Source organism: Saccopteryx leptura, unplaced genomic scaffold (genome assembly GCF_036850995.1).
Source record: "Saccopteryx leptura isolate mSacLep1 unplaced genomic scaffold, mSacLep1_pri_phased_curated manual_scaffold_22, whole genome shotgun sequence".
NCBI classification, from domain to species: Eukaryota; Metazoa; Chordata; class Mammalia; order Chiroptera; family Emballonuridae; genus Saccopteryx; species Saccopteryx leptura.
In genome coordinates, this window is record NW_027095704.1 from 690,398 (window position 1) to 701,636 (window position 11,239).

The window sequence follows — 11,239 nt, forward strand, 5'->3', positions numbered from 1 at the left end:
CCGGATCCAATAATATATGGAAAAAATCATACACCATGATCAAGTGGGATTTATTCTGGGGAGGCAAGGCTGGTACAATATTCGTAAATCAATCAATGTGATTCATCACATAAACAAAAAGAAGGAGAAAAACCATATGATAATTTCAATAGATGCAGAAAAAGCATTTGATAAAATCCAGCACCCATTCATGATCAAAACTCTCAGCAAAGTGGGAATACAGGGAACATACCTCAACATGATAAAAGCCATCTATGAGAAACCCACAGCCAACATCATACTCAATGGGAAAAAATTAAAAGCAATACCCTTAAGATCAGGAACAAGGCAGGGGTGCCCCCTTTCACCACTCTTATTTAACATAGTCCTGGAAGTCCTAGCCACAGCTATCAGACAAGAAGAAGAAATAAAAGGCATTCAAGTTGGAAAAGAAGAAGTAAAACTATCATTATTTGCAGATGATATGATATTGTATATAGAAAACCCTAAAGTCTCAGTAAAAAAACTATTGGACCTGATAAATAAATTCAGCAAAGTGGCAGGATATAAAATCAATACTCAGAAATCAGAAGCATTTTTATACACCAACAATGAACAGTCAGAAAGAGAAATTAAGGAAACAATCCCCTTCACAATTACAACCAAAAAAATAAAGTACCTAGGAGTAAACTTAACCAAGGAGACTAAAGACTTGTACTCGGAAAATTACAAAACATTGATAAAAGAAATCAAGGAAGATACAAACAAGTGGAAGCATATACCAAGCTCATGGTTAGGAAGAATAAACATCATTAAAATGTCTATATTACCCAAAGCAATTTATAAATTCAATGCAATACCAATTAAAATACCAATGACATACTTCAAAGATATAGAACACATATTCCAAAAATTTATATGGAACCAAAAAAGGACATGAATAGCCTCAGCAATCTTAAAAAAGAAGAATAAAGTGGGAGGTATCACACTTCCTGATATCAAGTTATACTACAAGGCCATTGTACTCAAAACAGCCTGGTACTGGCATAAGAACAGGCATATAGATCTTATATGTTCTATATGAGAACAGAGAACCAAGAAATAAACCCACAGTTCTATGGACAACTGATATTTGACAAAGGAGGTAAGGAAATACAATGGAGTAAAGACAGCCTCTTTAACAAATGGTGTTGGAAAAATTGGACAGCTACCTGCAAAAAAATGAAACTAGATCACCAGCTTACACCACTCACAAAAATAAACTCAAAATGCATAAAAGACTTGAATTTAGGCCGTGAAACCATAAGCATCTTAGAAGAAAACATAGGCTGTAAGCTCTCCAACATTTCTCGGAGCAATATATTTGCTGATTTATCTCCACGGGGAAGTGAAATAAAAGACAGGATAAACAAATGGGACTATATCAAACTAAAAAGCTTTTGCACAGCTAAAGACAACAAGAACAGAATAAAAAGACAAACTACACAATGGGAGAACATATTTGACAATACGTCTGATAAGGGATTAATAACCAAAATTTATAAAGAACTTGTAAAACTCAACACCAGGAAGACAAACAACCCAATCCAAAAATGGGCAAAAGAGATGAATAGACACTTCTCCAAAGAGGACATACAGATGGCCAATAGGCATATGAAAAAATGCTCAACATCACTAATCATTAGATAAATGCAAATTAAAACCACAATGAGATATCACCTCACACCAGTCAGAATGGCGCTTATCAACAAAACAACACAGAATAAGTGCTGGCGAGGATGTGGAGAAAAGGGAACCCTCCTGCACTGCTGGTGGGAATGCAGACTGGTGCAGACACTGTGGAAAACAGTATGGAGATTCCTCAAAAATCTGAAAATCGAACTTCCTTTTGACCCAGCTATCCCACTTTTAGGAATATACCCCAAAGACACCATAGAACGGCTCGAAAAGAAGAAATGCACCCGCATGTTTGTGGCAGCATTGTTCACAATATTGAAGATCTGGAAACAGCCCAAGTGTCCGTCAGATGACGAGTGGATTAAAAAACTTTGGTACATATATACTATGGAATACTACTCAGCCATAAGAAATGATGACATCGGATCATTTACAATAACATGGATGGACCTTGACAACATTATACGGAGTGAAATAAGTAAATCAGAAAAAAAACTAAGATGAATCCATACATAGAAGGGACATAAAAATGAGACTCAGAGACATGAACAAGAATGTGATGGCAACAGGGGCGGGGGGTTGGGGGAGGGGGGAGGGGGTGAAGAAGGAGAGAGGGGTTAGGGGAGGGGAGGGGCACAAAGAAAACCAGATAGAAGGTGACAGAAGACAATTTAACTTTGCGGGAGGGGTATACAGCACAATCAAATGTCAAAATAATCTAGAGATATTTTCTCTCAACATATGTACCCTGATTTATCAATGTCACTGCATTAAATTTAATAAAAAATAAATAAAATAAAATAAAAAAAGAGGATGAGTGGATAAAAAAGCTTTGGTACATATATATTATGGAATACTACTCAGCCATAAGAAATGATGACATCGGATCATTTACAATAACATGGATGTACCTTGATAACATTATATGGCGTGAAATAAGTAAATCAGAAAAAAACTAAGAACTATATGATTCCATACATAGATGGGACATAAAAATGAGACTCAGAGACATGAACAAGAATGTGATGGCAATGGGGATGGGAGGTGGGGGAGGATAGGGTGAGGAAGGAGAGAGGGGTTGGGGGAGGGGAGGGGCACAAAGAAAACAAGATAGAAGGTGACAGAAGATAATTTGACTTTGAGGGAGTGGTATACAGCACAATCAAATGTCAAAATAATCTGGAGATGTTTTCTCTCAACATAGGTACCCTGATTTATCAATGTCACTGCATTAAATTTAATAAATAAATAAATAAAATAAATTTAAAAAATAAATTAAAAAAAAAAGAGTTACTGCATTCCTTGAGACAAAGCTCCATAGCACATGTAGCACAATGTATGGCAAATAGGAACTCCATAAATGTTCCCATGGAATGAGTTGCATAGGAATTCTTAAAATCATTCCTGCAGTAAGAGAAACTAAGAAACTTTGGGTTGCTTCAAGAAGATTAATAGTGTAAAATCTTAACACAAAACAAATCAATTCAGAAGTGATTGGTTAATTTTACAAAGTATTCATTCTATTCTGATCAGTGTTTTTTCCAATTTTAATAAACATAAGAATCACCTAAGGAGGAGCCTGTTGAAAATGCATGTCCCTAGTTGCCAGCCCCACAAGGTAAGTTCAAGGTGTTTGCATTTGGACTCACAAATGCTCTCCCCTCTCAGGTGACTCTGATAAAGGTGCTTCTTCTACTGCAGAACTGGAAATAGAAAATTTCTTGTGTATTCTGTTTAGCGTTTTATCATAGAGAATTTCAAACATACACTGAAGCAGACAGAACAGTGTGATGAATCTGCTCCACAACCCATGGTGAATTCTGCTCCACTCACTCTTCATGCACTCGCTCCATGTTATTCTGAAGCAACTCCTAGACATCATTTCACCTGTAAACATCTGCTTATATGTCTACAACATTGCAGCATAATGTATGCAGTACAATGTAAAAAAGATAATAAACATGGTTCTTCCTAAAAATAGAAGCCATAATGTCATTATCACATCTAAAAGTTAGTAGTTCCTTGTCATCACATATCTAGTCACTATTCAGATTTCAACTTGTCTTACAAATGTCACTTTTTAAGGCTCTTTTAATCTATACATTTTCCCTCCTCTTTCTCTTTCCCACAGCAATTTGTTTGTTAAAGAAGCTGAGTTATTTGTCCCACAGTCTAGAACAGCGGGCAGCAAACTTTCTGTTAATGGGCCAGAAAATATATATTTTAAGTTTTGTGGACCAGCAATGTGGGTTTCTTTTAGGCTTTCTGGATAACTTTGTGGTTTCTGTTTAATTTTATTATTACTTATATTATAAAAGTGTAAGAAGCATTCTTAGCTCACCAGGCCTAGTCTTCCGACCCCTGGTCCAGAGCTGTGTGTCCACTAAGATCATCACTAGCCACAATGGATATTTAAGTTAAAATTAATTAAAATTTGATGCAATTTAAAAGTTCCCATTCCCAGGTGCACTGGTCACATGTCTAGTGCTCAGAAGCCACCTGTGCTGTGGTGACGGTATTGGCACAGGCTATGGAACGTTTTCATCACCACAGACAGCTGTTGGACAGCATGCTGGGGCTCCCCCAGTCCAGATATTGCCAGTTGTATCTCCACAGTGTAGTTCACCTTGGTCCTCTGCTCTGCGTTTCCTGTCAACTGGAATCCTCTAAGTTGTGTCTAGAGCTTGGTCAGATTCAGGTTGAGTTTTTCACCTCTTGGTGGTAGGGCAAATTTCTTTTTAGGCTGCTGGGTATTTTAAAATATTTATCATGTATTGTATATATAATATATTTATATAATGTCTATATTTTATATATAGATATATTTTTTACTCAGACTATTTTTAAGAAAAATATGGGGAACAAGTAAGCTTTGCTTTGTAACAGTATTTAATGTATTAAATAATTTTACTTATTATAAGAATAATATTAGGAACAGTAATTTTTAATATAAAATTCAATATAGTGGAGGTGTTTTGAATGCCTGCTAGCCAAAAAGTCCCTGTCAGGTGATTCATCTGTCTTTATAAACCCACAGAGCAAAGACTATTAACCCAAGTGAACAGGCCAGTCAGTTTTTAATGGGGTCATGATAGTAGAAGGTAGCAGGGTAGAATTAAGCACATAGTCTACTTATTTCAGGTAATGGGATGAGAGTATAGGGTTGCTTTTTTGACGATCCTAGGCATTCCTTTTAGATTGGATGATTTTTAAAAGTGAAATAAAAAGTATTTTAGTTTTCTCTTCTAAAATGAACCAGAGAAGCTTACACACCACCTCAACTCTTTCTTCTTTTAGCACTTTTACATTTATTCTGAAACTAACTGGCATCTGTAGACTTAGGGAAACTTTGGTGTCTCCCTGTATTACGTACACTTTACCTACACTCAGACTTTTACTCTTTGTGTTAGACCTGAATCCATGAATTTTATTTATTTATTTATTCTTTACAGAGACAGAGAGTCAGAGAGAGGGACAGACAGACAGGAATGGAGAGAGATGAGAAGCATCAGTCATTAGTTTGTCATTGCAACACCTTAGTTGTTCATTGATTGCTTTCTCATATGTGCCTTGACTGTGGGCCTTCAGCAGACTGAGTAACCCCTTGCTAGAGTTAGTGACCTTGGGTCCAAGCTGGTGAGCTTTGCTCAAAGCAGATGAGCCCGTGCTCAAGCTGGCGACCTTGTGGTCTCAGACTTGGGTCTTCTACATCCCAGTCCAATGCTCTATCCACTGTGCCACTGCCTGGTCAAGCAAATCCATGAATTTTAAAAGAAAGTAAAAAATGCTAACTGCTTAGATATATTATGCTAGCTGATAATAGCTGTTTTTACTTTAATAAATGCTGTTGTTTCATCTTTGGAAGTGTTAGACATAAAACCAACTGGTTTTAGACACTTGGTTATGATTGAATTCCACATGGAATAAGCAGATTGTATATATAAATAAAATACTTAGTAACAAATGTTAGGATGAATTATTCTAAAATGCTATATTTCTCCCTTAAAATTATAATTGAATATTATCACTTTCAAGCAATAAACTAAGAAAAATGGGTAACACTAGCTTCAGCCATTTTTGAAATCATAAGTACCAAAGTTTATTCTCTCTACTGCTTTAAGCTGTAATACCTTATCTTCATAAAGGGCAAACCATTAAAGTGCTTTCATATATATGATTATTTCATTTTATAGTGACTATTTTACAACTTAGTAAACTACTTCTAATTATGTAAATAAAATAAATGTAGACTTTATTTTAATTTTTCAATGAAGAGAATAATGTTGATTTTGAGACTGTACTTAGCATGTTAAAGCATCAACACATACTATTCTTATGATTTGACACCCTGAATAAGTTAAACCTTACACATCCTCTAAACTAACTTGATAGTCAGTCGTGTTCTTTTTGAAAATATTTCCCCTTCCTCCCCCAAAAATGAGTTTTTAGAAAAACTCATTGTAGCCTGACCAGGCAGTAGTGCAGTGTATAGAGCATAGTCCTGGGATGCTGAGGACCCAGTTTTGAAACCCCAATGTCGCCAGCTTGAGTGTTGGGTCACTGGCTTGAGTGTGGGATCATAAACCTGACCCCATGGCCTCTGGCTTGAACAAGGGGTCTCTGGCATGGTTGTAACCCCCAGGTCAAGGCACACATGAGAAAGCAATCAATGAACAACTAAGGTGCCACAACAAAGAATTGGTGCTTCTCATCTCCCTGTCTGTCTCTCTCTCTCACTTAAAAATAAAAAAAAACTCATTGTATATAATATTTCCTTTGATAGTCATTAAGAAAAGATTTTTGTACAATTAAGTAACTATAAGATAATATCTAGATCACTGGCTATTAGGTTAAAATTACTGGTCTAATGGACAAGTGTGTGGTGGTTACCAGGGGTGGGGGGAGGGAGGACAGGGGGAGAGTTAGGGGGAGGGGGAGGGGCACAGAGAACTAGATAGAGGGTGGCGAAGGACAATCTGACTTTGGGTGAAGGGTATGCAACATAATTTAATGACAAGGTAATCTAGACATGTTTTCTTTGAATATATGTACCCTGATTTATTAATGTCATCCCATTACCATTAATAAAAATTTATTTAAAAAAAAATTACTGGTCTAGATGTTGTATCAGTTTGTTTATAGGACTTGAATCTTAAAACTATTTAGTGAAATATTTCAGTTCCCCCAGAATCTTGTCAAGTTATTCTATGTCCATTACTTGTTTTGTGGTGACATTAATATCAGCTGCATTTTTATGTCAGGGAACATAAAACCTGAAATTTTTTAAATTTACTTTAAAAAACTTTGCTTTCAAGCTCTAAGCATTTTGAGGTATATATTTAGTTTGGACCGCAGTGGAAAATGTCAGCTTTGTAATGAGAAAAAGATAAATTCTAGAAACTGGAAATTCTTGTTTTAACTATTTCATTATCCCCTTAAATATTACCATATTTTCCCATGTATATGATGCACCATTTTTTTGAAAAATTTGGGGTATGAAAACTGGGTTGCCTTATACAGTGGTTGTAGTTTCATTACTTCCATTTCCTGCTTATTCACATTTGTTATCATTTTCTGAAATTTTGGGCCCCAAAATTAAGGTGTGTCTTATACATGGAGGCATCTTATATATGAGGAAATACAATACTTTACAACCTTATCAGTTTTTTTTTTCTTTTGGGGTGAAATTTTGAAAAACACAATTCATTCCTCTATACTATTTAACAAAAAAGCCATTGTCATTTTTTTCTTTTTTTAAATTTTAATAATTAATGTTAGAGAGAGGAAGGGGGAGACAGACAGACAGACAGTCAGAAACATCAATCTGTTTCTGTATGTGCCCTGAACAAGACCAAACCTATGACATTAGTGTATGGGTGTGATGCTCTAACCTACTGAACTCTCTGGTGAGAGCACGTCATTGTCTTTTGGGGGGAAAAAGTACTAGAGAAAACCTGACATAATTAAAAAATAAACTAATAATCTAGTCTGCTGTGGTGTCAACACCAGAAGTCTTTTCTTTGCTCTTAACAGTCAGTGGCATAATCACTATCTCTAATTGTTTAGCACAAAGTGCCCCCTTTCCTAACATGCACTTTTCCTTGTGCCATGGCTGCACTCCAGACTGAGAGAACTCCTAAGCTCTGGGCATCCAGAATTTACCTGAGCCTGGGTCACCACTTACAAAATGGGCTCCTTTGGTCACAGAACACCTCCCAGGGTCTTTGTTTCCTCACTTTTTTTATTTTTTCTTTTTTTTTCTTTTTTTTTGTATTTTTCTGAAGCTGGAAATGGGGATAGACAGTCAGACAGACTCCCGCATGCACCCCACCAGGATCCACCCGGCACACCCACCAGGGGCGACGCTCTGCCCACCAGGGGGCGATGCTCTGCCCCTCTGGGGTGTTGCTCTGCAGAGACCAGAGCCACTCTAGTGCTTGGGGCAGAGGCCAAGGAGCCATCCCCAGCGCCCAGGCTATCTTTGCTCCAATGAGCCTTGGCTGTGGAAGGGGAAGAGAGAAACAGAGAGGATGGAGGGGGGGTGGAGAAGAAAATGGGCACTTCTCCTATGTGCCCTGGCTGAAAATCGAACCCGGGTCCCCTGCACGCTAGGCCAATGCTTTACCGCTGAGCCAACCAGCCAGGGCCTGTTTCCTCATTTTTACATTTTCTGTTTTATAGCTGAGAACACGCATTGCTGAAGGACCAAGACTTAGGCCTCAGCTCTGCCTTCCAAGAAGCTGAGATACGGGACCTCCCCAAGATCAAGCAAAACTGGGACCAAAGGCATTACACTGCCAAATCCAGTGCTTGTCACAACTTATAATTATTTTATTTATGTATATTTTTCTTTTCCTCTGTCTACCCCATGACAGTGTAGTTTTTATAAAAACAGAAAGTGAGTCTGTCTCATTCACTATAGGCAACCAGTGTTGAGCTCAGTGCACATAACGGAAGTACAATAAGTGTTTATTAGATGAGTGAATAAATACTCATTTGCATACATACACTGATATACACAAATAACAGACACATGTGGACACAGAGATATATGCTCATGTGCAATGACCATCTATGCACACAGATGTATACACACCCAATCTACCTGGGTACATATAGAGAAATATAATAGGTACACAGAGAACTTGGGAAGAAAATGCCACAATATTAACAGTAAATATCTCTGTAAGGTATTCCCCCCCTCCAGAAGGAAGGAAGGGCCGGATCCACAAAGTGTGGAATAACAAAAGGCTTTATTGAGTACAGAGCATGCATCATGCCCAACAAGGTTCCCTGGCCCAGAGGAAAGATGGAGGCCAGAGAAGTCTCAAGGGGTGAACCCCTGTGAGAGATATTTAAACGGTCCCTAGGGTGGTTGAGCTAATATGACAAGGTGAACTCTCACTAGCTGGCAGATGGTCACATTTTTTCAAAGGACTCCTGGGAAGTTTCTTTTGGTGCACTTGGTTGTGGGCGGTCCCAGCCAAAGTTCACGGGTCTGGGTTCCCCACATGACCTTCCCTCACTATCCACTGACCTTACAATCTCTGTATGGGAAATTTGTTGTTTTGTTTTTCTTATAATTTTTTTCTAGCATTTCTGCAATAAGAATACATTTTTTATAATAAAAAGCCTGTTAAAATTCAATATACTTATTGTTAAGCCAAATTTGGAGGGACCCGAAAACATGAAAGACAGGAACAAGGTCCATCATTTACATATCAAAGCTTTATTGTCTAGCTTGGCCAAGCAGCAGCAACTCCGACAGAAATCTGACGGAGAGCGCGCTGGCCCTTTGTTCTACTTAGTTTTTATAGTTTTGTAAGTGGGAAGTACAGAAGCAAAAATTGCAATTAGGAGCCCCTTACCACTATTGGTTATAATCATATGTCCTTTAACATGATAGGACCACGTTCAATTTGCAAGCCATACATCATTTTGGAGAAAACAAAATTTACAAGTCAACACAATGGTAGAAAGATGTCTCTTTACATATTAGAGGCATTCCTATATTATTTAGTGTTTATCCGCCATCTCTGTCCAGAGTCACATGTGTTAACCACACGCATTTACATAGGAGAGGTAGTTTCGGTGAGGACAAATGCCCGCAAATGGCTCATTGCTATGAGAAAAGGTTTATTTTGGTTTTTCTCTCCCTGTACCTGGCTAGCCATTCACCCTTTTCCCCACAGGTGTGGTGGAATGTCTGGGAATCCATGTTTTCCTCCCCTTTGCATTTACAATACAATACCAAGGGCTATCCTGACTATGCCAATCACACAGTACAGAGACTATTCTCACAATTTCCCTGCACACCTTAACCCAAATTAATAAAATGTTCTCCAAGCCTCTTATAATATTAATATTAATTCTGTAGCCTTTGGTACTTTAAAACACCTGCAGGTGAAATGGCTCAGTGGCTCCTCATTATCAAATCAAAGCACATCATGCTTTATAATAAATTAAGAAGATTTAAATTAAAAAAGTTAAAAAGACAGAAGTAAATATAGTAGAATGGTAAGTCACTGACTGCAGGAATGTGAGTTCCTAGCACAGTGCCTGGTATATGATGGGCAATTTCAAAGGCTTTCTGAGGACAGCAGGAAGGAAAAAAGGAAAACAAGATGAAAAGAAGGGTGATAGAGAAATCCAGGGAGGGAAAGAGGAAAAGAGGAAAAAATAAAGAGAAAAACAAATCATAGCTAGAGAGAAAAAATAGAAAATGAAAGAGATAGAGATTCATCACAATTATACACATTCACATTCTCTCAGATCCCAAGTTTACGATAAAGGTTTTCAGCATTTACGAAGCATTCAGAAAATATTTTTAGAGCACTAAAGAATACATGGACCTTATTGTCTCCACAATGTTGAATTTCTTGGACTCCTGAACTTCCTGGATTTGATAAATGTACTCAAGTGAGGACTCAAAAATAATGTGCCTCTCTTTGTCCACCTGCAGTTCTACCTGTAGAATGGTAGCAAATGTCACAAATTGACACAATAATTCACAAAACTTGATGCTCATGGAATGAACAGAATGCTGGAGCTAGAGGAGAGTTTAAGCACCATGGAGTGATCTGATCACTTTATTTTACAAATAGGGAATAAGAAGCCAAGAGATAAAAAGTGACTAATGCAAGACTTCTAGATTCTGGACCTACAAGTAAGAAGCTGGAAGTTATCATGCCCATCCTCAAAGGAGAAAAAGACTAAACAAGGTAAAAATAAGCTACTCCTCCTGGATCCAACAACTAATTGAAGTCAGAGAGACAACCAATATCTCGAGGATTGTATAGACATTTGAATATGAAGATTAAGAGTGTATCAAAGCAGAAGCCTGTTGCTGCAGCCAGTATCAGACTTTATTTAAGAACTCTCCAGTGGGTCAAAGATGATGGCACAAGTGGACGCTGAGCTTGCACCCTCCCAAAACCAATCCAATGTACCCCTTTACTTAGAACAATTCCTCCTGAAAGACAACCGAGAAACAATTCAACAGCTTCTGCACAACAAGCTAGAGAGAAAAAGAAAAAGAGAGAGAGAGACAATGCATAGAGAAGGCTGAGGAACCATGAGAGCT